Source organism: Amphiura filiformis, chromosome 20, assembly GCF_039555335.1.
Source record: "Amphiura filiformis chromosome 20, Afil_fr2py, whole genome shotgun sequence".
Classification (NCBI taxonomy): domain Eukaryota; kingdom Metazoa; phylum Echinodermata; class Ophiuroidea; order Amphilepidida; family Amphiuridae; genus Amphiura; species Amphiura filiformis.
In genome coordinates, this window is record NC_092647.1 from 802,726 (window position 1) to 829,481 (window position 26,756).

At 35.7% G+C, this 26,756-nt stretch overlaps 1 protein-coding gene across 1 annotated transcript in view; it reads left to right on the forward strand.

Annotated features, from left to right (window-relative positions):
• Positions 1-959: 959 nt before the first annotated feature.
• Positions 960-26,756, forward strand: part of LOC140142990 (semaphorin-5B-like) — a 404,016-nt gene continuing 378,219 nt past the window's right edge. Inside the window, 1 exon segment of the mRNA XM_072165019.1 lies at positions 960-1,497. The gene's annotated coding sequence lies outside the window, so the exon portion shown is untranslated.

The following is a 26,756-nucleotide window of genomic DNA, read 5'->3' on the forward strand; positions in this document are numbered from 1 at the left end:
ATCAACGAAAGTTTGGCTAGCTAAACAACCATAAGAAACGTAGGAAAATAATCACTCAATGCTTAACGTTGCTCTTAATGCATTCGTAGTCTTGTTTGCAAGTAAACGCTCCAAAATATGAGTTGTTTGTGAAAGTAGCATATGCTTATTTTATCGACAATGAGATATAACCGGGGGAACTTGAGCTGTAAGGAATATAGCTCATAACCATGACAACTTTCGAGAACCTGGCAAAGATCTTTCAAAATATTATGAACTTTTTTTTGTGACAACTGAAAGGGATGGCTTATGTAGCATATTTTATATAAAGAATGCAGAAGTATAACCAGACTGATTTGAATCTTTGAACCATTATACATTCTTCAGTATTTGACGTCTGATCAGTTCAATGAGTAGGGCAAGAACTGAGTAAAAATTGAGCGAACGCACACAATGAACAGCGCCATCTTTGCCGTACTACAGAAATGGTCAAAAAGTTTGCAGACTCGTCGATCAACAGAGCAGGGTGCCTAGTGAGGCATATTGTATTTGATATTAAAATAGTAAATAATGAGACTAATAGCTTGTATTTGATATATTTTGACTTATTAATGTGTGCTATCAAACATTTTACTTTATTTTATGTAAAATAATATTGTTATTGCAGTGAGAAAATATGAAATTTTTGACTGCTCCTCTATAAAATGGAATCACCCATCTTCCAGCATTTATAACTAGAAAATATCAACGATATTTTAAAATATTTTCCCCCAAAATATGGTAGTAATATTAAAATATAATCTATTAAAATTAGTTACTCATCAAATTGATTGTTAAACTACACTTTAAAACCTATTTGAAGGTAAACAAGACCATACATAGCAATTTTATTTCGTTTTAGGGACTGTTACACAAAATCTAGAAACGCTCAATTGATCACTGCGATTTGTGATATTGCAAACCATTCATTCACAAGACTGCTTGTGCGGCGGTCGTGTCTGTGTTGAGTGTAGCACGCATCTCTTGCACTGAGAAATAAATAACAGGATTGTATGATTTTTACTGCCAAGAAAGCTAGCTGCAGCTGATATTGGATTTACATCTTATTCTGTGCTCCATCATTGGATTGTAAAATAGGATTATATAGCATAAGCTTTTGTACAAGCAGATCATTTATGTTATTACATGGATTGAGGCAACCACAGAGCAGATAATTTTCCTCCTCGTGTGACTTCGTTTCACATCAGCAGCTATTTTGAGCTCTGGGAGTTTTACTTTACACTTCAGTGCATAATTTGATTCTGAAGTTCAAGGCTCGGAATATTTAATGGTATTTGCTTTATGTGCTCATTCCAGTGGGATTAATACTGTTTAAAAGTTACTGGAAATTTATCATCTTCTACCCTTTTACTTGGATCCATAAACACTGCTACCACTAAGTACCAGTGCCAATATTTTTAAGGATTTATATTGCTTGACTGGAACACTCACTGCCTTGGATTGGAATATCTTTACTTGGTGAGTATTACAACTAATTTTTGCTCCTTCTTTCAGTTTTAGGCAATTTTGTGTGAAAATCTTCCAGTGTTGGTTCGGTCGATGGTTCAGTTGTAGTTACATGTTTCAAGATTGCCCTCTTTACATGCCTCGTGCCAGCACGGAATGTCGGCCAAAAATGGAGCAGCGTTTGCAAGCCCAGGGATGCAAACTTTGTGCCTCGGACCAGCACCGGTACTTTTTGGTTGAATGAGTGGATAAGTTCAGGATATTAAACATTAAAGTGCACCCGGACCCGTCAGTTACTCAAACTTCAAGTGAAAAGTTTGCCAAATTAGCTACTTTTTTCAAACCATTAAGCTTAAAAGTTTAGAGCATCCAAAAGCGGGATTATACCCTGTTGTGAAGGAGGCTGCGGTTAGCACGTGTAAAGTTCTTAAGTTTTTGAATGACGAGGTGGGAAGGGAAGAACTTGAAGTTGAAGATGAATAATTATTGACGTTTTTGGAAAGTGTGTTTTGAATGGTACAAGTGATGCAAGCCCATGCATGTGAAGTGTTATGCTTGGCAAACTTTATGGTGAATAAGGTTTCAAGTTGACGTCGGTTTTTTTGTTGGTTTAATAAGTTTTCACATGGAAGCAGAAGCTGTTTGGAGTATGTATATTGTAAACTTAAATCCCGGGACATAAATCTGCTTTTCGTGGAAGGAATTAAGAATTACTGAACTTGTGAATGTGATGATAACAATGATAATTTTAAAATTCCCATTTAAAGCCAAAGGGAGATTTTATGGGTCTGTTGGTATATTTTGAAGCACTTTACCAGGCCTTAGTACTAGCAGAGGCTTCTCATCTTCTCTGGTACTAGTAGCTCAAAGTCCGACGTTTTATAGTTGTGTAACTAAAATTACCTTCATTGCTCAATGTTTGTTAGCAAGTATAACGTTTTCAAGTTGATAGTGAAGCTCTGATTTTCGTGGTAAACATTGATTACACATGCAAACTTCCTAATCTCACACCAAAAAGCACACATTGTTTTTTGTTACAACTCATATTTACCTGTATTGTTTGAGGTATGATATTCCTGCTGATAATAATCAAAAACCACAGAATTCGGTCAGATGAGGTCATAGTAATTAGCACCATAGAATATGGTTAGACGTTAGACGGTACATTACACCACCGTATAAAACGGTTTAAAAAAACTTTGTGGCAGGCAAATTATATTCCATCCTTGGCCTATATAAATTGTATTCATCGCCAATGGAAATCTGAGGGAAAGAAATCGGATGAAGAATTTTTTTCTGCTTCAAGTTTGAATTCGATCTGAATATGTAGTTAGTTAATTCATAGCTTTGGTGATATTGTATAGCAGTACAATTATAGCGGCTGGACTTGAGCACAAAAGAATCAATTTAGAGTCCGCCTTGAATCTTGTATTGATAATTATTTTAGGGCATTGTGTAGCATTTGATACATTTGTCCATTGCTTTACTGGTAATAGAGAATTTACTTGAAAGTGAATCCATCATGATCACCGGCCAGAGTCTGGGACATTCAGAGTAAAATGAAATTTGGATTTCAAAAATAGTACCCGATATCCAACAAAATAACAAAAAATATCAGTTTACTCCATGGCAAATCCCTTTCTGAACTTAATGTAAAGTTATCATTTTGATGTATTTAGACCCTAGTTTGAAAAAAAAAATGATAATCTCACTTTTGCGGGCTAAAGTGCAAAATGTTCCATTTTGTCAATATCCCTCCCCCATTTCACCATACCTTGCCCACAGTTTCTGGTGCCACCACTGCTGTCCCCTCCCCGGGTTTCCAAGTCCCACCACAACTACACGTAATTCCAAAAGGAATGTGTTTTTGTTTGAGTTTTAAATCTCTGACACTGTCCAAGGAAAAATGATAAGCATGTCCATGGATTTTTGCTTTACTGAGCCAGAGCATGGAAGAAAGAGATTCTTTTAGCTAGCTAGCTGTGTAGCAAAGCAGGAAGCTAACCATTCCAACTTATATATTAAATGCTTATTCTCAAAAGAGATCTTTTTGTCAAAATATAATTACTTATAATCAATAGAAAATGATGTTTTTCTTTGAAATTTTTAAGTTGATCTTTTTGTAAATTTTGAGCTGTGCATAGAAATTGGCTTCTACTTGAGTGAGTATTCTGATAAAAAAGTTAGGCTGGTAAAGGGTTTAGGATTTAGTGCAGAACTGATGATGAGAATATTGGCCAATTATGTTATTTTGGAAGGATTATAATATAATAATTTAGAGTTGCAGTACTCATGGTTCTGAATCACAGCTGTTAACTGTTATTTGAAAATCACTCTGACTGGACAACTTTTAAAAATGGGGGGGGTGTACTTGAATTACATTTTTACAGGGGTGTGCCGTGCCGCGCCGCTGGAACTCTGAAACCACTAGCCATGTTTAAGGATTTTTGTACATGTACCTAACAAAAATGGCTGATTTGGAAGTTGTTGACAATTTTTTTCAAAATCGGGATCTATGTTTAGGGATTTTGTTATCTAAAAACGGCAGATTTGACAGTTTTTACCATTTTAAAAAATCAAATTGGGACCCATATTCAGGGATTCTTTTTCTCAAAACATGTTATCATTATCAAGTAGAAAGCAAAATAGGTTTTTCCTGATCTGGAATTTAAAATGTCATTAAACTAAGGGTGCACCTGGTAAATACATGTACAAGCGCAAAATATTCTTAAAAGAAATAATAACTATTCAAATTGAAAATCAATTTAGAGTGAATAGCATGGTATATGTTTTCACAGTTTCAACTCGCTGATTTTCGTTATTGCCAATTCCAGCTCTTTTCACGATAATCAATGAGAAGAATTTGGTGCAGAATAAAGCAATAACTTAATATTAATTTATTTAACTAATGAATACCAAATTGCATAGTGGACCGAAAAAAAATTGGCATGGAAAATCAAATTTGGCGCTTTTCTCAAAAAATGTTCATTTTTGCAGGAATCTGCTAATTGGATTCCTTGCATCATTTCCTTTCTGAAAATATATACTTTTATCATCATTATTTTTAAAGATACATTGACCAATACAAAACAATGTCTAAATTACCCACTCTGAGTGATCCTGTGTGCCACCTTGATTTCAGAGCGCTACAAAATTCAAGCCCATAATTTACAGATATGTAGAGTGTCTGTGCTTATTTTTAAATAAAAATTAATATCTCAAATTATATATTTTGTACAATAGCTTAAAAGATGGTGCCATACTCATTCTTATGGTATGTGTTTCCTGATCACACGATGTGTTCAAGTGTGCATTAACAAGTCAATTATTAGCGCAGATTTAACTAAACACAGTATCGTTGTTCATTTGGACCTGTTCCACGACTCCCCGTACCATGATTCCCAAGCAAAATAGTGCAACGAACGAGTGTCATTGTTAGCAAACACCGTGTGCAGGTATCAGGCACCCGATATCCAAACACGACAGTGGCGGCATATTAGGACATAGATGACTGGGCAGATTGCATCAATTCAATAGCCACAGTGTCAATGGACAGAAGGAAGAAATGCCAAATTTGTTGCAATTTTTATTGACACAAATTCACCCATGTTATTAGGTCTGGTATTGTCAGGTAGTCATAATGACCGATGTCATGGTCTGTCGGACAAATTAGCCATTTTACAGGAACTTGACCCTTTATGGCGGTGATTCCACAAAGTAGGAAGAAGATTCTTAGTTATTTAGGATGATCATTGGTTTATGACAATTACATTGTTTCAGGAATAGGAACTACTTTATCATCTAGATCCCTTTAAAACATACCGCCAGAAGTGGTGGTCTTAACGCAATGTATAGAAATCGTGAGATTTGAAAGGAATTTGGGATTTGAGGGTAATTTGCTGGGATTTAGGTGATTCCAGCAAGTCCCAACATAAATATTTAATCAATTCAAATCTATATCTATGAACGTAATAATGCTTTGAAACTTTTTATTTAGTTTTCCTGCCCACTACATCATGTCATAATGTAACTTCAAAGTTGACTTTAATAAAAAATACACTTTATATGAACTTGAACTTTGTTCTTATACTTCTGGATTTAGAATTGATCGCCAATCGATCACATGGTTGAGCTAAGCTGTGTATGTTGGTTATACTTCCATTTCACTGATGTCATGTTACACCTTCAGTTAAAATATTGTCTGTGTTCTTAACTTCTGATAGCTTGAGGGTTACAGAAATATTGCACCAAAAGCTCCAGGTCGCATGTCACAAGTTGGTACCCCAAAAAAGGTGGAGGTGTTACAATTTTCCGAATGTAGGCGAATGAAAAATGTCATATTGAACCAACCCCTTGACCTATTGAGCTACTTTGGGTCTCATTTTAAAGCTAAAGAATAGGGCTAAAACTGTGTAAACTAGTACTGAAAAGTGAGTCAACCTAAATAAATGGCATCAGCTGGAATTGAAAATTGATGGGTGGAGGAGCACGTGGATCAGGAGCACGTGGATCAGGAGGTACTATTAACATAGGAAAATGTAAGATTTCCATAGTGTTGGTTTGAATAATTATTGTATCTTCATAACCCCTTGTCATATTGAGCTTTTCAATGCTTCATTTTAGAACCAATTACTCAAAGAAACAAGATTGACTTCAAAATTGATCAATTTCATATTCCATATTAGTTTCTCATTACATTTTGTACCACGGGTTGCCTCTAAATGCACAGAAGTCAATGCAATCACGTGCAAAAACTGCAAAGGGCCATATCTCCTTTAATATTCACTGTATCATGATAAATGTATGCTTTTTCTAAAAGGAAATTGCACAAGGAAACTAATTTTTGCATTTTGAAAATGGTAGGAAGTAGTGTTGGGAAAATATGAATGTTTAATTAAATTTTAATTAAAAAATATCAACTTTTTTTGGTGCACCCTGTATATCATGAACACGATTACATACATTTTTTTGAAGGGTGAGATTGATGCATCACTATGTTGTGAACATATCCTAGCACATTGGACAAAATCCAACTTAAGACATTTGTTGTGGGGTATTTTATGTGAATAAGGTCCAATTTGAGAAAAACGCATTTGAACATTTTGATTTACATTGCGGCCTATGGGCTAATTAGTTATTAATTAGGCAATTACGCCAAAACGATAAACATTTGTGAGGTAAAAATGGTATGAGATGTTGTAGTTTTACAATATCTATAACATATTAAAAAATAATTTTTTTGACCATTTTGACCATGTAACACAAAATGGACCACCTCATGACATGCGACCTCCAAGTTCAATGGCAAATGTGTATTTTAACTACAGGCAGGCCCGTATGCTGGGGTGGGGTGGGGGTGGGGGGTGCGGGGGTGCGGCCGCACCTCCCCAAATTCCACTTTGTCAAAATTAGCACCCCCCAAAAAAAATCCTGCGTACGGGCCTGACTACAGCAGTACAGCCTACAAAATGTGCATTGTTTTGTAATACTTTTACAATAATACTACCAATCTACCATTGATATCAACCATCAAGTTTCAAACACTGAAACAACATTTCAACCCCGGATTTCAATACACAGCTTCAGAACAATTGCTGTGATTGCAGTTGGGTCACACACACAACACCCTCTAGCTTGTCTTTGAAATTAATCGCTTTCAATTAATTTCAAGCTTCCAGTGAAACAAAGCCACACCTATCTGAGATGGCATTGGTATAGTGACAGTGAACAGTCGGGTCATGTTGGTTCCTTAGCTACAGAGAGTTGTCAGAGGTTGATGCAGTGATGCATGATTGCTGAAAGTTTCATAAGATAGGCTTACCTTGTTGCACCTGTGTTGTGAATTGGACACATTCAAAATTAGAAGCAGCAAATTACTGTACATGGCTCAAATTGCATTTAAAAGATAAAGCTTGAAGAATACTACATAATTTACCTGGTAATTTATTTAGACATAGACTGTGATTTAGAATGCCATGCATGTTTCCAAAAATGCCTGTGCAAACTTACAGTGCACTTGCAGCAAGGTTACACTTGTAGTAAGCAATTAGCTATACAGCTTCTGGTGAATGGAAAATAATATTGCAGGTATGCAAAGAAGCATTGTATATTGCAGTGTTTATAGGCTCTTTACTTTAGATCAGGACAGGTAACAAAATTGTTTCCTTGAAAACTTAAGAGGGGAATCATCTGGATGTTGACCGAGTTAGATCATTTTCAACAAACTAGAACTTGAATATTCCTACCAGTAAACTTGTACCATTCTTATTTTCTCAGGTGCATCATTCATTCTTAACTTGAGCACAAAAGAACTTAGAGAAAGAAGCACTCTCTTTGCAAACAATGAAGTTTATGAATCACACTCTTTCTAGAATAGAGTTGCAATCCTTGTGAAAGTGAAGGGAAGTGAAGTGTCTTTGAGAAAAGTAAATGTGCATAATGATCAAGAAGTGGAAAGGATTTAAAATATGAAAAGACTTTGAAGAGAACAAGCTCAACATGTGCCTTATATATTAGAAAACAAAACGCTCACTTAACCGGATCTGTCCAATCTTACAGTCCACTATCCTGAGTTAAAAGCCTCTTTGGTGCAAGTATTATTGTCTATTATTGTTATTAATTGTACCAAATAAGTTGTGGTTTGGTTCTTGTAATGTGACATAAAAGAAAACGAGAGTTTAAAGAGTTTTGAAATCAAGCATTAACAATTCATAGAAGGTATTGATATCAAATGGTCAATAGAGGTCACAAACCAGAAAATTTGCATTTTGTTTTTCTTTCAGCTAAGATTAGCGGTTTATTTCCAAATCGTAGAATTTCTAAGGAAATTTTTGTTTTACACGTTTTAAACTGTAGGTGTGGTTTTCACAATCCTTGTTTTTACTATAAGATTACACAATGCAATATATTATTTTAGGTGTGTACTCACTGTACTATATCCTGAAGTTGTTTTTTCAAAGCATGATATTTTTCTTTAAAATTTTTATGTTTTACATGGGAAGCTGGTATTGTTCCAACTTTTTAAATCGCATTTCCAATCTTGCAGTGACCTTCTATGATACTCATGACTTCAGGGATTTTACAGCACTCCCAAATTCCCAGTTTGAGGTGGAATGCCAAAGCCTGGTTTTTCTTGGTTTTGTGCAAAGTTCAATTTATGTGACAGTTTTTGAATAAGTTACACCTCTAAGCTGACCCTACTTGACCTTTGCCAATGACCCCATTAGACCCCAATAGGGAGGGGTTTAATGTTCTTGGCCAGCCAAGTAAGAGGTCCTGAAATTGCTACCCTTGCTGGGTTTGCAGTGTAACTCTTGGTCCAATTTCTTGTCTACTCCTACTCCTACATACACTCCTTCCTGTACTGATTTATTTTACTCCTGCTTTACTCCTTATTATACTCTTGGAAATATCAGCAGGCTTAGAAAAATGGGGAAACCAGAAACTCCATCCATGCAGTAATTGGAATGAAGAAATTTGGTATATTGATAGAAATATGGTACATAAAATTTTTTCAAAAGTTACAATTAAGTTGGGTTACTCTCTTTACAAACAAACATTTTTCAGCAGTGATGGTCAAATCACTTTTGGTTTTGGCATCCAATGGAAATTTAATAACACCACAACTATTTTTGATTACACATTTAACCTGTCTATTTTTATAAGCTTAATGCTAATTGGCATGATCACCCTGACCCTAGCTCATAACAAACTTGTCAACAAGACTGGGTCAGTCCAATTTAAATGAAGAAGCCAACTTTTGTTTTATTCAAACCTACCAAATCAGACAATTTATTTATTTATTAAAGAGTGGCTTAACAAGTTTATGAAAATAAATTAAATTCTCATAAATCATCGCTGATCAGGTCAATGTGCTGTTTTGAAAGTGCAGAAATCTTGCCCTGGATGCTGTTTCTTAACTTATTATTTTCTGAGAAGTTTGGTGACATCTGGTCACATCTCTGCCTAACCACATAAATATCACCTTTTGCTGTAAAATTTCCCAGATCTTGAGCCAAAATGATGTGGTTTTCATGGAATGTGAAGTTTAACACTGTTCCTGGTGTAGGTTTTCATCAGCCCTTGCTTTGACATTGGCATTGGGCAATGTGTGTACATGTAGATGTTTGAACTTTCTAAGACTGGATTTAGCACAAATTCCTTTGCCTCAATTTGAAAAGAAAGCAAAGAGCAGACCCTGGGAGCAGATTTTGGTGACCCCATTTTGGTGGCTCTTGTCCCTATTCCAAACAAAAGGTATGGAGGTACATGTAGTAGGCAGCTGCAGATGTTTTTTACCTGAAAATCTGTGATTTGTGAAGTTAAGCTTTTTATCTACATTGCAAGTAGATTGTTAGGCTTCAAACTTTCATCTATAAACATTTCGTATTGGCTTGTACATGTAACTTCTTCAGTTTTTTTCGAAATAAAATTTGATTGTTGTACAATACTAGCCTCTCAGAATCAGACCGTTCAAAAGAATGTGATACACCATAGAATTCTGCATGCACTCAGAATTATTTGCAAAGCTCCATTCTGATTGGTGATTTAAGTGAAGATGTCATGTAATTGACCAGTCAGAGGCAATGTTAGATTGGGAGATAGTGCTCAGGGGGTTAAGGCGTCTCTTCATCATCATTTAGATCTTGTCATCCATTGAGCTCTCCATGGGAACCATGCAAGCATAATTAAAGCAAACCATGACCAAACTTTGCTGTACCCATGCAGTGCATTGAATAATATTAACATAAGATGATATAAGGTCAAGTTTCACATTCCCACTTTAGGCTATTATAATACCCTAGACACCAGAAATATACACCAGTACAACCTTGGAATTCTGCTTCAAGGTAAAATAGGTGCTCTCTTTACCATTTTTTCTCCATTTTCTGTTTACATTACACAATTCAAAGTCTAGAATGTCTTTTTACAAGGTTCATCAATGATTCACAATGATCAATGGGTCAATCATGGGACCATGTTATGGATAACAGGTCAATGAATTTAGGCTTTGAGATGAGATTATTGCGGGTGAATTTGTCTACTTGATGGCTGTCCAGAAGAATTGACCTTGTCCTGGACAAAGTGTGAAGATGACCAGTGGTCATCTAAGACTCTGCATGGAACCATTTTGTCTAAAATGGTCTTTTATTGGTCACACCTGACCTTGGCTTAGGGCATGTTTATCTTACATAAGCATCACAATCACACCAGTTATATTTGGGCTTTTAGTTACCAAGAATGTCAACAGGGAGTAGATGCTGTATCCATAAAAAAACGGGAGCAGATCTTCGCATCAAAATATTGGGTTTGGATAAATTTCACATTGGATTTCCTGTTGGTATTGGCTTAAGTTTCTGTCAAAATACTTTGGTGGACTCACTCACAAACTACGAGAGATATTGTGAACTGGACAGCGGAGAACAGTTTGATTATAGAAGAGACCTGCATTCCGTTGGGGATGTATGGACAAAAGAGAGGGCAGAGGTGAAGTTGGCTCAAATTACTTCAAAAATCTGCACACAAATCTTGATTGGAGGACAGAGGTTAATAATATTACTTTGAAATTGGTAATGATCTCAGTCTTAAGGTTAAGTTCAGTTCTTTATGCATAGTATAGTGCAATACTGAGAAAATGCATGTCCATAGAGATTGGGTATCAGTTCAAAAATCATCAACCTCAGAGAGCAAAGTTCAGGCCATCTACATGTGTACAAAGGGTGTAGACTGGGGTTGCCACAACTGGAAGATGTCCAACCTTATGGGCTTTGTATAAAATGAGGAATACTTTGAAATGTTCTCCATCTTATTTTAAGGGAATGCCATCAGCCAGCTGTCCTGTGTAGATGCAGTGGGCACAGAGTATATGCAGCTTACAGTCAGATTCGAAAAGAGAAGAGTGTCCCAATTTATTGCAGTGGCACTCAAGAGGACCTGTGTGTTTGGCTACAACTTGTGTGGATTGTAGACCTATACTAGAAATAGATGAAGGGGGTGGGGTGGGGGATTGGTGGAGGGGAGGGATACCAAACTATTATAATTATATTTAATATTTTCTCGGAGCTATTAAAAAGTATTTTTATGAAGTCTGTCCTGTACATGTAGTCAATAGTCATGCATAGGCAAGGCTATAACATGTCGCACAAAATAATGGTTCCCAAAATAAAGTTGCCAACAATAAAATCTGTTTGTTTTTTTCTTTATGATTGTTCATCACGCTGACACCCCAGATTGTCTCTGTCAACTTAAGATAATGATGTCCTTTGTGTCAGAAAATTGAAATTTTATGCTTCGATTAAGCTTCTTTTATTCGTCCTTTTTAAGCAACCAATTGTAACTGTCAGTTCTTACCCTCATAGCTGTCAATCTCGGTGGAAGCGGATCTAAAAAAGGACAATTATTTTATTTTTTACCATTTAACACAAGAGGAGATCATTGACCCCTTGTGTTCATCCAATTTCCTATCCCATCCTTCTTGTTATAAAGAGGATTTACCATTTTCTTATTTTTTACAGCTTTATGATTTCAAGCTTTCATGAATAATTATCCATTTCAAAGATGGCAGAGAGTAGCAAAACCAACCAGGTTTTTGTAAACTCAATTTTAACTCCAAAGTTCAGTGAACCATTAATGTATTGTGAATAAAACAAACAGATACACAATTATGAGGATGAGTTTTTGATACCAGAGTGCAACTGTAAGCAGAGAGAGTATTGGGTATTTTGGACAGTGTTGTTTAATATGAGGTTAAATCATTGGGCAATGGGGTTGTCCAGGCTAATATTAATCAATCTGTATTTGAGGTAAGCTCAGTTACACTTTGTGGTTTGAAAGTTTTCATGGCTGGGTCAGTGGTCAATGACTGAGCTACTGTTCAATGAATGAATTGGATTTATTAAGCTTGTACGGATAGCTGCCCTCTGCGCCATTTTGTCACGACATACGTTGTTTCGCTAGCCTAAGATAGCAACAGTTGGAGAAAGCTTGTAGTCGCCTGCTCCACAGCCCACTGATGATGATGACTGATGCGCATGATGATGATGGCATTTTGTCAACTGCATGTCAACATTTAATGTGTTTGTATCTGTCTTTTGACTACACCTGCTTTTGTTTGGGTGATTGTCCATAAAATTCTCCCGGTGGGTTCAGTTTGTATTTAAAGGTAGGACGTATGACCGTTCCAGGATTTGAAAATGACCCCTATTTCACGGGGAATCGAGGACATTTGCAGCAATTTTACCCCCTATTTTGCCCGAAATCAAGGAAAATTTGCCCCAAATACCTCCCTATTTTTATCATTTTGAGGACGATTTTCATTTCACCCCCCTATCACGAGGAATCAAGGACATTTTTTTTCAAATAAATACCCTATTTTTACCATTTAAGGACGCTTTTGAATTTGTACCCCTATTTCACGGGGAAATGAGGACAATAACGAAAACTGTAGCGGTAAAACACAGACGAAAGTCCTAGAAATATACCCTATTTTTCATTTCAAGGACAATTTTGCTCCAAAACACCCCTAATTTGGACAATCGCGAACAATTTTGTCCTCGAAAATTCCGCGGACATTTCTTGAAAAGTACCCCTAACTGGAACCATCATGCGTACACATTGTCAGTGAAGACTGAACCCACCGGGAAAATTCTGCACTGATTCAGATTCTGTAGTACTGATTTTCCCTGGGATTTTCTGGTTCTTCAGAAACAATTGTTTGCTTGCTAGATGTCATCTTCCATGCCCTGGATTTCTTGGATAGAGGAGCCTCAACTTTTTGTGCACAACATTAGAAAGACCTGGGGGCAGGGCCAGTCAACAATTTTGGCTTATTTCAAGGCCCGGGGGGGTACTCAAGTTTGGTTTTGGTAGGGACGTGCCGCTGAGCTTTTGGAAGTGGACCCATAAATATACCAATTTTTCAAGAAATTTGGACCCATTGATATACCAAAAGTCGAAATTTTCGGCCGAATTTAACCAAAATTGTCTCAGTTTTTACAAATTTTCCCAAAATTTTGGGAAAATTTTGTCTAGATTAAGGAAAAATTGGGCTGTTTTCCAAAAAATTGAGAAAATTTTGACAAAAAGGACCCATTCATATACCAAAATAGGCTTTGAAAAGGGGGTCATTGATATACCAGAAGGCTGAAAATGCTACCCATGTTTGGGGCACGTCCCCGTATGGTCATTTGTACTGAGTACCCCCCCCCCCCGGGTTTCAAGGCCTGAGGAGAGGCAACCTTTTAGATCTTTTATTTCATCCCTGTTCATCTCAAGGCAGCTATTCCAGAGAATCTCTCACTATGGTAGCATTCTAATGATTGGAACAAGTGAACAAAAGAAAGGCAATCATTACCTTCATTTACACAACTAAATGCTTATAATTACCACTCGACTTCACAACCAATGCCTTTATCAATAACCAGTCCCTTACAACAGGCTCAAAGCATAGAGCTCAAATATGACTTTTTTTGCACTTTTGATTTTTATTTATCAAGTATTGGAAATTCAATACCAAATTGATTTCATCGCTCTTGATTATGATGATGGGTATTTTGCCTATATCAATATTAGACTACCAGATACAAGTCGATGCATATTAATACCGAATTACCAATAATAGAAAAAAGTAATTACTTCAAAAATGTACCAATATTATTGCCATTGTTGGATGACAATGTTGGAATTTTATCTCTGCTCATCCCCTTGCTTTCTTAGATTAAAGGGCTATGTTTAAACATGGATCATAAATATTTAAAGGGGCATTCATAAGTATTCCTTGGAGACCATTAGGCATAGGTGTATTAAACCTTTATTGATCATCACATCTCCATGTGAAAAGCTCAAGACCTCTTGGATCCTGCATATCCTTGGGTGCTTCTTCCTTTCCAGCCCTAAATTAGGCTAGATTCCAGTTGAAATTCATACACCCTGTGGAAGACATTGTGACCTAAACATCCACACAGGTAGAGTGAAAGGGGGTTAGGCTTACTTGAAAGGGTGACTCCGTTTGAAAACTACATTCTGTGTGGTGGGAGATTAAGATCATGTCTTCCACAGGGGGTGTATGGCTTTCAATTGGAATAGCCCATTATGCACCTTCACACTATGGACCACAATAGCCTCATCTCAATGGCATAGTCTAATAACTTCAATTAAACAATCATAGTGCAAAATTTGACCTCAAGTAGCAGAGTATGAGTTTTTGTCGGTACCCTACCCATTCAAGGCATTCAATGAATGTACAAATGTATTGGAATTAAAAACTGTGCCCTGATAGATGCGCATGTTGTGGATCCTAGTGTCATCTCCTTTCTCCACATCCTTGTAAACACTCCTCCCATTTGAAATGGTTCATTTGGATTCATCACATCAATATTCTGGCTTACATACTTTCAAAAGGCCAAGGCCAATTGCAAGTCATGTTCTCAAAACAAACTCATTGGCTTGTAGACTTACACATATTTCCTGTGCAAATTTACGTTTCAACTTGTCAACAAACTCAAGATATTTATCACTTTTTCATTTCTGTAAGATTCCAATCAATTCAATGTAGCTGATATTAACAACATGCAGTTTCTAGGTTTATAATTCCACATGATTGGAAACAAAATCAACTTTTCCTTTTTTGGTGTTACAATCAAAGCATTTCAGATTTTTGTGTTGCTTTTGGTATAAATTGCCAGCAATCAACTCTCATTGTGGATAATTTGCCCAGATAATTTGATAAATTTTTTGAACTTTATTCCCATGTAAGCTTCAAAATCTTTCATCTATTTATATGGTTTCACCTTAAGTTTTAAATAATCCTTAAAAGCTCACATGAAATGTCACTTGGGCCTTGCTATAGGTTGAAAGACCACTAAAACGGAAAGATTTTTTTTTCCATACTTGAGAGTTTTAATAGGATACTGAGGTTAAAAGCAATAAGCTAAATTGAAAACATTTTGACAAGCAAGTGTTTTGAACAACAAAGTAGCATTGTTACTTCAGGGAACTGGATGCATACAAACATCTATATCTGTGATCAGGATGTAGTTTCCCTAAAAGTCATCCCCTTTTGCTCCGGTGCGCTGCTATACTGCCATTGTGTGGAGAGATGCACTATTTCCAGACCTTTTAAAGTGTTTTTACTCAGGGCTTTCAGGCGAGTGAAAAGGTGCCATATAGAGGCACCTTTTAAAAGCTTTTTTTTGTCGTGCATCTTCTGATCAATATGGCTGTTCAGAAGATAATTCTGAGAAAGCATTGTTTTGTTTAATGTGTGTCAATAATATAAAATGGTTCAATAAATTTATTCAACTGTTAAATTATCTTTGAGCATATACATGTACTTAGGTTTAACTTAGAGTGTCATATAACACTTACAAGCTAAAATGGTCTAATGTCCAGTGACACAGTTCAGAAAACTTCATTTAACAATCATAGCCCAAAGCTGACATTTTGGATGTGGGGGGATGAGTTTTTGTACACAACACATTCAAAGGTCAATCTGTGAGGTTTAGGGCTATCTGCAATAGCTGCCCTGTATACATTTGGACAATTTTTGCTTTCTTATAGTGTATACATTTAAATATAGGACATCTGGCAGCTATTGCAGGTATGACTTGCTGTCTTACTGATCTTAATATTTAGGTCAAAAAACACTAAGCTCTAAAGTTTGTATTTAATATGCAAGATATTATCATTATGTGAAGTTGTGAACTAGTTTTCCAGCGAAAAATGTGTGTATGGATTGCAAATTTGTTAACTAAGTTCCTGTTTATTCTCAGATGTGAAATAGGAAAACTCCTGTTGTGCCCCACACCCCCTGCACCTGAATGCACCACAGGAAATAAACGGCTCATACACCCGAAATCGTAAACTTTGCCGTATAAAGCCACCGTTACCAGTTCTATTCAATCAGTGGATGATAGCCAAAAGCGGGTGAGGGTTACAATATCCGCTGTGGTTATGTGATGCCCATATACCTGTAATAAGGTGGATGGTGTAATGGAAGGCTGGATGGAATTCATGGTGAATCGTTGTTGGCATTGGATAAGCTTACTTAGTTTCATTAAGATTTTTTTACAAATCATTCGGATTGAGATGAAGTGTCGCATATATAGTGAATGAAGTTTTGGAATTTAACATTTGTTTAATATGTGAACTCCGTGTACCCGATGGCATCCTCTAATCAAGTTTTAATCATGTTTATTGTTATGTTTATAGGGCGATGCATTGATGAAAGGTCTTGTAAATCATGAATGTGAATGAATGGTTGAAGGGGTTGAAATGTCTCATTACAAAACACCCTAGAGGTGTACTCATCATTTGTCTTATTACGGTATGAATTTGTCATGCAACATCATCAAGGGCTTGAGAGGTACTTCATAAGCTTGTATTAATCAGGTCTCAATGCTTGTTCTTTGTGATGAATTGGTTTAAAATCTGACATTTTTTATTCTTACAGAAGCTTACTTTCTGTTTAGAGATATTGTCTTGATTATGTGTTCATTTTGTCTTACTTATTTGAGAGTTCTTCATATTGCAACAAAGTAGTACCTCACAACAGTGATCCTCTGGTGGCGTGTAAGAGGTTAATCAGTCCTCATGCAATGTAAATCCTTTGCAGTTGTGATGATTTGCCTGGAGCAATCTCTTCCACATACCTCCGCTGATCTGTGTCAGTGTCACTAAAGCAATTATCGATCAGTGCATGCAGGTGATGTGAGACCATACAAGAGTTGCTAGTCTCCAGCGCAATCTTGTAATCTTCATACATGAAAAGACTGCGGGGAGGTTAACCCAGTGATGTATCAATATGTGTTTAAGATATTCAAAGTGGAAACGTGATTGACCGCACTAGTTTTGAAATATGTGTTGTGAATCTACAAAAGTTTGTCTGAGGGGCTTAAATCATTCGGAAGAAGTAGGTCTTGAAAAATGTTCAAAGCTGTTTTGCTTTTCAGAAAGTGTTTTATTTAATATGAATACTTGTGTACTCATGTGTAGTGGAGTAATAATTCCGAGTAAAATGTTTATGAAATTAATTGATTGAAATTGATTTTTAGAATATAATGTCATGTCAAAAAACATGTGCTAATAAACTAAAAAGAGAAAATTCAACAAATTGAAATTTATTTTGATATAAAGTGTGTATGTTGATATGTAAATCAATATAAATGGTATGTAGGCATATGTATCAGTCATGTACAGTAGTATTTTTCGATAGAAGGTAAATTTTAAATGCAATATAAATATTGTCATACTAGAGTGCCATCATTTTAATATAAACTTAAATTTCAAGCAAGCAAGGTGAAAAGATTGATAAAATTCTTGCTCTAAAGTTTCTGAAAATATGATCCTCATATATCATGGATAGAGTCAATATATGTTCTTATGTTGCAGACTTAAGTACATTTTATGCTCCAAGGAAAGACCAAATATGATTTATAATTTCAATAATGTATTGAGTAAAGCTATTGGGGGCATTTTGACCTTATATAAGCAAAACATTAGAAATGTGCAAGGTGAACATCGCCTTTTCTACATGTCTGCAGCGTTAAACTACGAATCGTTGACAATCGGCGGCCGATAGCGATCATCTGATACTACGGGCCATCAGATGTTTTTGTCTGATTGTGAGGAACAATTTAGTAGCTCTTACTAGCTGCTACTCTTATCCTCTTTGTATGCTCCAAATCTCTTCGCCAACCCTAAGGCTAAAGCTGTCCATCAACAAGCGATGGCCATTTTAATGGTGGACCCAAATACGCGTAAGAAACTGATAGCTCTCAATTGATTCCTTACAGCCCGGATTTCTAACATCCAAGAAGTATTTCTAAATAAAAAATTGCAATGGGATATTGCTTGGTGGTGCTTTATTACACACAACCAATAATTTCACTCTTCAAACGTCTTGAAATGTTAAAGACTTGTTTAAAATGGACTATTTCAAGACGTACTAAACTAGAACCGTACCAAATATGTTTGCACACATTTGCATTCCAATTTCACAAAATAGTCATGAAAATTAATAAATTTTTATAAGATAAATAAGAAAATATGAATTTTGATTAAATCTGATTGCTTGTTTTCAAACTTCCCCAATACTTCAATCAAAGTAGGTTAACGAGAGACTTGAAGTGTTTGCAGGGCCTAATTTAGGTAAAAACTGGGCTGGAATTTGGTTTAAGTCAAAAGGCAAGCTATCCATGATGTCATTACTGGGTCATATTTGGTGGCATAAATGAGTGAAAGTCTTTGACTTGTTTAGCAGGTTAAAAAGGTTTGACAGGTACAATTTTATGCCCAGCAATTTTTCAATTTCTGTGATGGAATGCAGAATCAGATCTCCGTAGGAAAGATTAGAAATTGCTGAAATTGGCACTGGTTGTTTAAAACCAGTCAAATTTATGACTTGGTTTTAAATTTCATGGTGAACTTGATTGCAATTTATTTTGCTTGGTGAAGATTGTTAATGCTTTTCATTATGGGTAGAAAATAAGCTTTCCTATATAAAATATCTTTATTTAAAATCCTTTGTGAATTTTAAAATATCGGAACTTTCTATTAAAAGCTGGAAAACAATTTCCTTATCTTCATTTCAAAAACTAATTTTAAATGCGTTGTGAGTTTTCAAATTCGTTAAGAATCTTCCCTGCAGGAGTGCAGGGTGACGTGATCCAATTTCTGCAGCCTTGAGCGTAGGAACTCTAGCATGCCTTTAGAGTAATGCCATTGAACTGTAGAAAGAGAAGGAGATATTCAAAAAACCAAAAATTTGTGTGGCATAGGTTTCATGATTATTAGTTACCATGGCGACTGAAATGATTATTACATTTGTACCGTAAAAATATGGTTTACTTTGCCGTTTTATTCATATTGAGTACGGGTTGCTGACGTGAGTGCCAAATTTAATACTTACGACAAGAACTGAAATATTGCAAAGTTATACCACTATCATTGCGAAGAAGTTTTATATCCATATTTATCTGGAAAGGTAAATCTCAAATTTCTTATTGCAATTACAAATTCTTTCTTGCATGCCAGCTTTTATTGGAGTCAAATCACAACTTTTTAAAAGAAATTGTTTACGGAACTTCTCAGTTTCAACATCATCGGTTACACCCCATCCATTTAGATTGTAACCCATATTTTCTTCTGGTCTGCTTTGCATCAAATAACTGTTAAAATTGTGCAAAATTGAAACAAATTGAAATTTAAAACTCTTAAGGAAATGAGGATTAGTGTCTTCAGGTTTACATCAGAGCTACAGGTGTAATTGTTGACAGAAAATGAGCAAAAAGGCTTAATTTGTCTTGATCCATCTCATCAAATGCCTATTACATATTGGGTAGTCCTTGATAGTGATCTTTGCTATAAAACATCAAAAGAATTTCTGATCACACTTCTCAACATCAAGTTGAGCAGTGCATTCACTGACCGTGAATTTCAACTTTGAATGTTTTATAATCATCATTCCAAGGCAGATTTTAAGTGTCATAATGACCCTTAAAACACCTTTGATATTCACCAAAAAGTGAAATAAAATTTGTTGACAACTTGACATCCTTGTAAGTGTGAAATGTGTTCTTTGAGGTACCAAATATGGAATGAATAAAGTGCTATAAAAATTGACCAAATGACCTTTTTGTGATGAAAGAAACAATATATTTTTACACCTTCAAGAATTGTTCTCCTTAGAGACATTATAAAAACTCCCCCAGTCTGTTGCTTTTTTTCATGGAAGTGAAAAACATGATCCAGATTCAATCTCATTCAAGATTATGGGAGATTGGCTGCAGATTCAGAGGATCTTAAGGATCAGCAATATAGTCAAGGGATTGAAGGATTGATATCAGTGGTCAGTTGTGGTGGTCAAGCTTGGTCAGTTGGTCACTGAATGGATAACAAGACACTGCTTTATCTAGGGAAGGGGTGCCCAGGAAAGGGATGCCACAACCTATTTTGCATATTTTCATCACCCTAACTGAAATCTACATGTAAAACCACTTTCTTTGGTCTATGTTCTTAGCTTGAGGATGGTGCAGTTTTAATTAAGGGAAAAGGGTGTCACAAACCATAAATTTGCTATGGTATTGCAATCTAGAAATGTACAATTTGTGGTCAGTTAAATTGGTCCACAAGTAAAGAACAGAGTGTATCACTCAGTTCAGAAAATAGGCAGAAGACAACTTGCTGTATAGAAAAAAAATCTCAGCTCAAATTATGTGATTAATCGTAGTAGATAGATGACCGTCAGTGACAAATTTGCAGTGAAGTTCATGATGCACTGGTTGAAGTAGTAACCTTGCCTTAAGCCATTTACTATGCTTATCATAGCCTCAGGGGGAACATCCTTTTGAACTTGGATGCATGGTCTGCATTATGCAAATTCACTACAGAGAATTGCCTGCTGTACTTTGTTTTAATTATGTACAATTTGATGTTATTTCTTTATTTTTGATGAATAGATAAAGTAGCACATCTGACATCTGGTTTACCTTGGTATCTTGTGATATGGAACATGAATCATCATTTCAGATCTTAATAAGATCCTCGACCATAGATATCATGAATATTGCCTGCCTGGGAATATTGCCAGAAGCCTCAAGTTTTCAGGCTTATACTGTCCTTACAGATAACATTTGTAATTAAGAAAATAAGGTGTCAATCACTAATAAATCATAAATTGACCTTTCGGTAAATCCCATAAGCCTTTGCGAGTACACCCGACATGGCGTCACATTTGACGTCACACCGTTCTACGCCGATGCGCACATCGTTTAGCGAACATCATTACTGCGCATCCTTATTCTGCATCAGACTCCATATTTGATAAGTGGATCTTGGAATTCTCTACCGGACGTCTGTCTATACCAAAATATTGCATAACAAACCCGGGGGGGTTCTCAGTACAAATGACCATACGGGACGTGCACGCAAATATGGGTAGCATTTTCAGCCTCTTGGTATATCAATGACCCCTTTTTCAAAGCCTATTTTGGTATATGAATGGGTCCTTTTTTCAAAATTGTCTCAATTTTTTCGGAAAATAGCCCAATTTTTTCGTTAATTTAGCCAAAATTTTGGGAAAATTTGTAAAAAATAGGACAATTTGGGTTCAATTCGGCCGAAAATTTTGACTTTTGGTATATAAATGGGTCCAAATTTCTTTAAAAATTGGTATATTTATGGGTCCACTTTCAAATTCTCAGCGGCCCGCCCCTACCAAAACCAAACTTGAGTACCCCCCCCCGGATAACAAATAACAATAGATACAGCTCGGAGGTTAATCCATCTCCTTTGTTATGCAATACACATAATTGTATTGTTGGCAGGAATTTCGGTACAAATTGACTTCCATAAGACCAACCCAAAATCCACTTATTGCAAGAACCTGACAAAATACCAACTGCTTCACATTTTAAAATTGACCATGCTGTCTGTGAAATATGCAAAAATCACCAACAACTTGCATTACAATTCAAGTAAGAGACCCTGCTATTACATTCACACAGTGTGTATGGGATTTTCATTAATGTAAGCGCATAAATGAAAAGCATCAAATCAGCACAAATTTTTAAAATAAAAATTGCCATCTATGGTGGGTGTCTAGACAGGTTATAATCTATGGACACCTATGGCCTCATCCCAATGGCAAAGTTCAATTACATCAATTAATCAATCAAAGTGCAAAATTTGACCTGAAGTTACGGAGCATGAGTTTTTGTACCCAAATTTTCAAAGGTCATTCAATGAATGTACAAATGTATTGGGGTTAAAGAACTGTGCTTTGATAGATGAGCATGTTGTGGATCCTAGTATATGCTTTATGCATTGTCAGGTACATGTCTATTGTGCAACAGGCAGGACAAATATATGGGCTAAAAGGTCCTGGCTCTTAGTTAGGGATCGGTCATTATTTATGCCAAGGGGAATGAGGAATTGGACCTCTATGTGGGCTTGTATATTAATCTCTAGGAAAGAAATGCAATGCAATGCAAAATTTAAAATTGAGAAATTTGTGGGAAAAAGTGCGCTAATGTTTTGAGTGCCCATACGAGCGAGTAAAGTTCAATTTACCTTGAAAACTTGACGAACATGATACATAGATGACATCATCAAAGCATGAGTAATGCTATCTGCAAACATTACCAGTGCAGTAACTCAAGTTCAATCAACTGTTTTTGTTATTTCAAGTTAAACTTGTTGTATTGTTTCTCATTTGCAATTTTTAATAACAACACTCTACATTTTAAAGCACTGCTATCCATCATCACTGACATTGCCATTGTTATCCACTATCGCTGCAATATCTATTATTACCATTTAACATTTTTTTCTCAATTTTCGCTTTTTCAATGATAGATGGACTAGATTAGTTGCGGTAGTTACCCATGTAAATAAATAGAAATACACCTTTATTGACCTTGACTAGAATACATGCAGTAAGGTGGAGTATAAAGTGACTTTTTCTTCTTCAAAATGGCATTTGATTCCCACCTAAACTTCCCACTTCTCCAAAGACAATGAATTTCTATAGATGATTTTTTTAACGCCCACATCTGCGATTTAGAAGCATAGGCCTTAATGTTTTAGGAATCTATAAATCCGTGTTTTGATATAAAGTGTGTGTGATCTGGTATCCAGCCCTGTTTTTTCTGTGAAATATTGTATCGTATGGGACATATTTTTATTATTTTTAATTTTTTTTTTACATCTTCATGTACAGTTTTGCAACTTTATATGCACCATGCGCTTGTACAGAACTTCAGCACACTAGGTCTAAGTTACAAAATATATCTTGAAAATTAAGATAGATTGCTTTGTTTCCAGAACTGGGTATACAAAAAAACAAAAATACAGAATCAGAATAATGATTATAACATTAAAACAGAATTCAACCCATACTCCATACCCATGTAAATTTGACTCAACTTGGTTGTTTAAGTTGAAACTTAAGCATTTCTCATCAAGTTTTAAAATATTACACCAAACGACGTACATAAGTTTTCTTCCGATTCAATTAACTTTTGATACTTCCATTGTTATAGTAACAATAGGGGCACATATTTCACTTCAAAAGGTTACAAAACGCGTCTGGATTGAAAACTTTACCCGAACCTGGTAGCAATGAATAAACGTGCGAAATTAAACCTCACCCATAGTGTGTTTTATGTTACCTGAATAAGTTGACTTTTGTGTCTTTTCAATAGATTGTGTTTCCTTTTGATAATTTGAACTCAAAAGGCCACTTTGTGCATTGTTCAGTATGTTATCTGATGTTTCAAAATTGTGGCAATTTTTGGTACAATGTTTGCTCAGTTTTAGTGTGTATACAATTTTACTAGGCAGGTCTATTCAGACTTTGATAGTAATATGTGTTGAAGAGCTAAAGTATTTTTGTAGAAAGTTGACTTGAAGGTTGTCTTGTTGATGGCCATGCATCATTCAACTTTCACCCAGTGGTCTGAAATTTTTGGGGATAGTCAAATTCTGGGAAATTCAAATCCTGGGAAATTCAAATTCTGGGATACATACATGTACTTGGCCCTGAAATGAGAAATGACCAACTGAATTATAGGCCTAAATAAAATCGTTTTGATGCTCATCCTTTCACATTTTAGTGAGCATCAATTTGCTATGAAAATTAAAACATGACTTTTTACTGATCAAATATGTGAAATATTAATGAAATATTCACTCTCAATAGGATCTCATGTATTACAATCTGTCATGTCACAGTTCAGTAACCCCAATATGCTTCTACACCAGGCACAAAAACAAACTCGTCAGTTATATTCATCCTTGCTGTTCAATAACTTGATAATTTTGGATTATTCTGAAATATACATTTTGTTAATTGGACTTTGCTGTCTCATTTGACACCCTGTTCGTGAAAAACGAACAAGATTTGACCAAGATATGCGCCTCCAAAGCCTCAAACCCCAAAATCAAAAGTTGCATTTTCAACGATTTTCAATGGGAATGCATCGTTGTATTACACACAAGCACCACGGGCCAATCAATAAAGCACACAGTGTAACAGGCAGAATTGAATCGTTAAAATTGCAACTTTTCATTTTGGGGTTTGAGAGTTTGGAGGCGCATATCTTGGTCAATAATTGCTCAATGTTCACGAACAGGGTGTCAAATGAGAAAGAAATGTCCAATTAACAAAATGTATATTTCAGAATAATCCAAAATTATCAAGTTATTGAACAGCAAGGATGAATATAACTGACGAGTTTGTTTTTGTGCCTGGTGTATATCCATTGAATGACCTTTATTTGTGTTAGGTACTAAAATCCCATCTTCCTAAACCTGAGGTCAAATTTTGAGCTATGCTGTTTATATGGGTTATCGACCTATGCATTTGGAGATGAGGCTATCTTGCCACAGAGTACCATTAGATGGAGATGATGATACAGAAATTTATTTGTTTACGATGACCTTAAGAAAAAATTTCTAAAGAAAACAATTCAACTTTCAACTCAACCCTAAAATAAGCAAAATATTTATTCAACCCAAACTTTTTATGGGATTTACTGGTCTGTTTATGTTGACCATTTGCCTCTGTGGGTGGCAAGGGGTGAAAGGTTAATCAACATTGACCCAGATAAATAAACTTTAATTTTATCTCAGCAAATTAAAGGTCCGTGACCTGATCGGCAGCCTCATCTCCCATTTTTATAAAATCAAACCGAGATTTTGGTATCAGAAGAAAGCTTGTTTTGCTCATTATCCCAGTAAAATTTAACGCCTGAGATATGTTTGGTTTAAATGGTGTGAACAAAAATGTGGTGAATTGTGGTAACCACACTGGAAGTGTATGTACTATCCTATGGGACATTGTTATACACATTTCTGCTTCTCATATCAAAACTGCTGGAGAAATACAACTCAACATTTGGAAATGGTAGGTTTTAATGGTAGGCCTCAATAGAGGCCGTCAGCGTGACGTCATATGCCGCCATCTTGTGGGTACACGCTGTGATGGTCGTTCGATCTCCATGCGTGAACAGCAAAATCATCGCGTTGATGCGTGGTAACAGCTGCGTGGCAAGCTGTGCCTTGCGCGTAGTATCCGACGCATGAACACGCATATCATTTGTACCCACAAGATGGCGAAAGGCTGACGGCCTCTATCTAAAATAGAAAACAGAACATTAAAACCAGACCATGCTACTTAAACATTTTAATGCAGTGTTTATACATTGTTGGGTTAATATTGTCTTTTTCATTATGGTTGCGGCAAGACTTAGGGTTAGGTTTAGCTGACAGGAAATGGGTAGGATTTAGTATATTTTTAAGTTGTGGGCTTAAGTTTTGACCAGTGTCTTGTTAAAATCTCCCATACTCATTTAGGCCTTGAAGGCCTGGATGTTCATACTGGGTCGGTTGCTGGCTCGAATCCTGTTTGGTCAGTCTCTGAAATCGATATTTGTCACCCTACACAATAGCCTACACAGTAAGGTAATTATTTGAGTACTTCATGAAAACATGGAAGTACTAGATGTGTCTAGTATTTCCATGATAAAAACAAAGTGTTTTGTCCATACATTCCATTGCATTTATTTCACATTCGGACTAATACAATGACACAGTTTACTCACACTGTTCACTGTTTTGCCGTTCATCCACCCCTCTCCCTTCCTTCACGTCACACCTGCCTGATTCACGGAGGTGAGAGAGATCCTTCTGAACAGCAGGATACACCGTACCTTCTGTTTTTGTCAAGGATCAGCGGAGGCCCCATGTCACAAAGGAAAAAACGGGAAATCGCCATAAACTTTGTGTTTTTTGTAAATATTTTAATGTATTTAAAAAATTGTTAAATATATTTATATTTCACTATTGTCATTTAATGCGATTTTATAATTAATTCTTGTAATTTTACAACATTTTTGCCGATTTTACAAAAATTTCGGTGATTTTACAAAAATTTGGTGATTTTACAAAATTGTCGTGATTTTACCAAAATTGTTTTGATTTTACCAAAATTGTTGCGATTTTACATAAATTTTGATAATTTTACAAAAATTATGGCGGTTTTACAAAAATTATGGCGATTTTACAAAAATTTTGGCGATTTTACCAAAATGTTGGCGATTTTACAAAAATGTTGGCGATTTTACAAAAATTTTGGCGATTTTACCAAAAAATTGGTGATTTTTGGCAATTTTACAAAAATTTTGGTGAAGTTACCAAAAATTTGGAGATTTTACACAATTTTTGGTGATTTTACAAAAATGTTGTTGATTTTACAAAAATTGCAGTGATTTTTA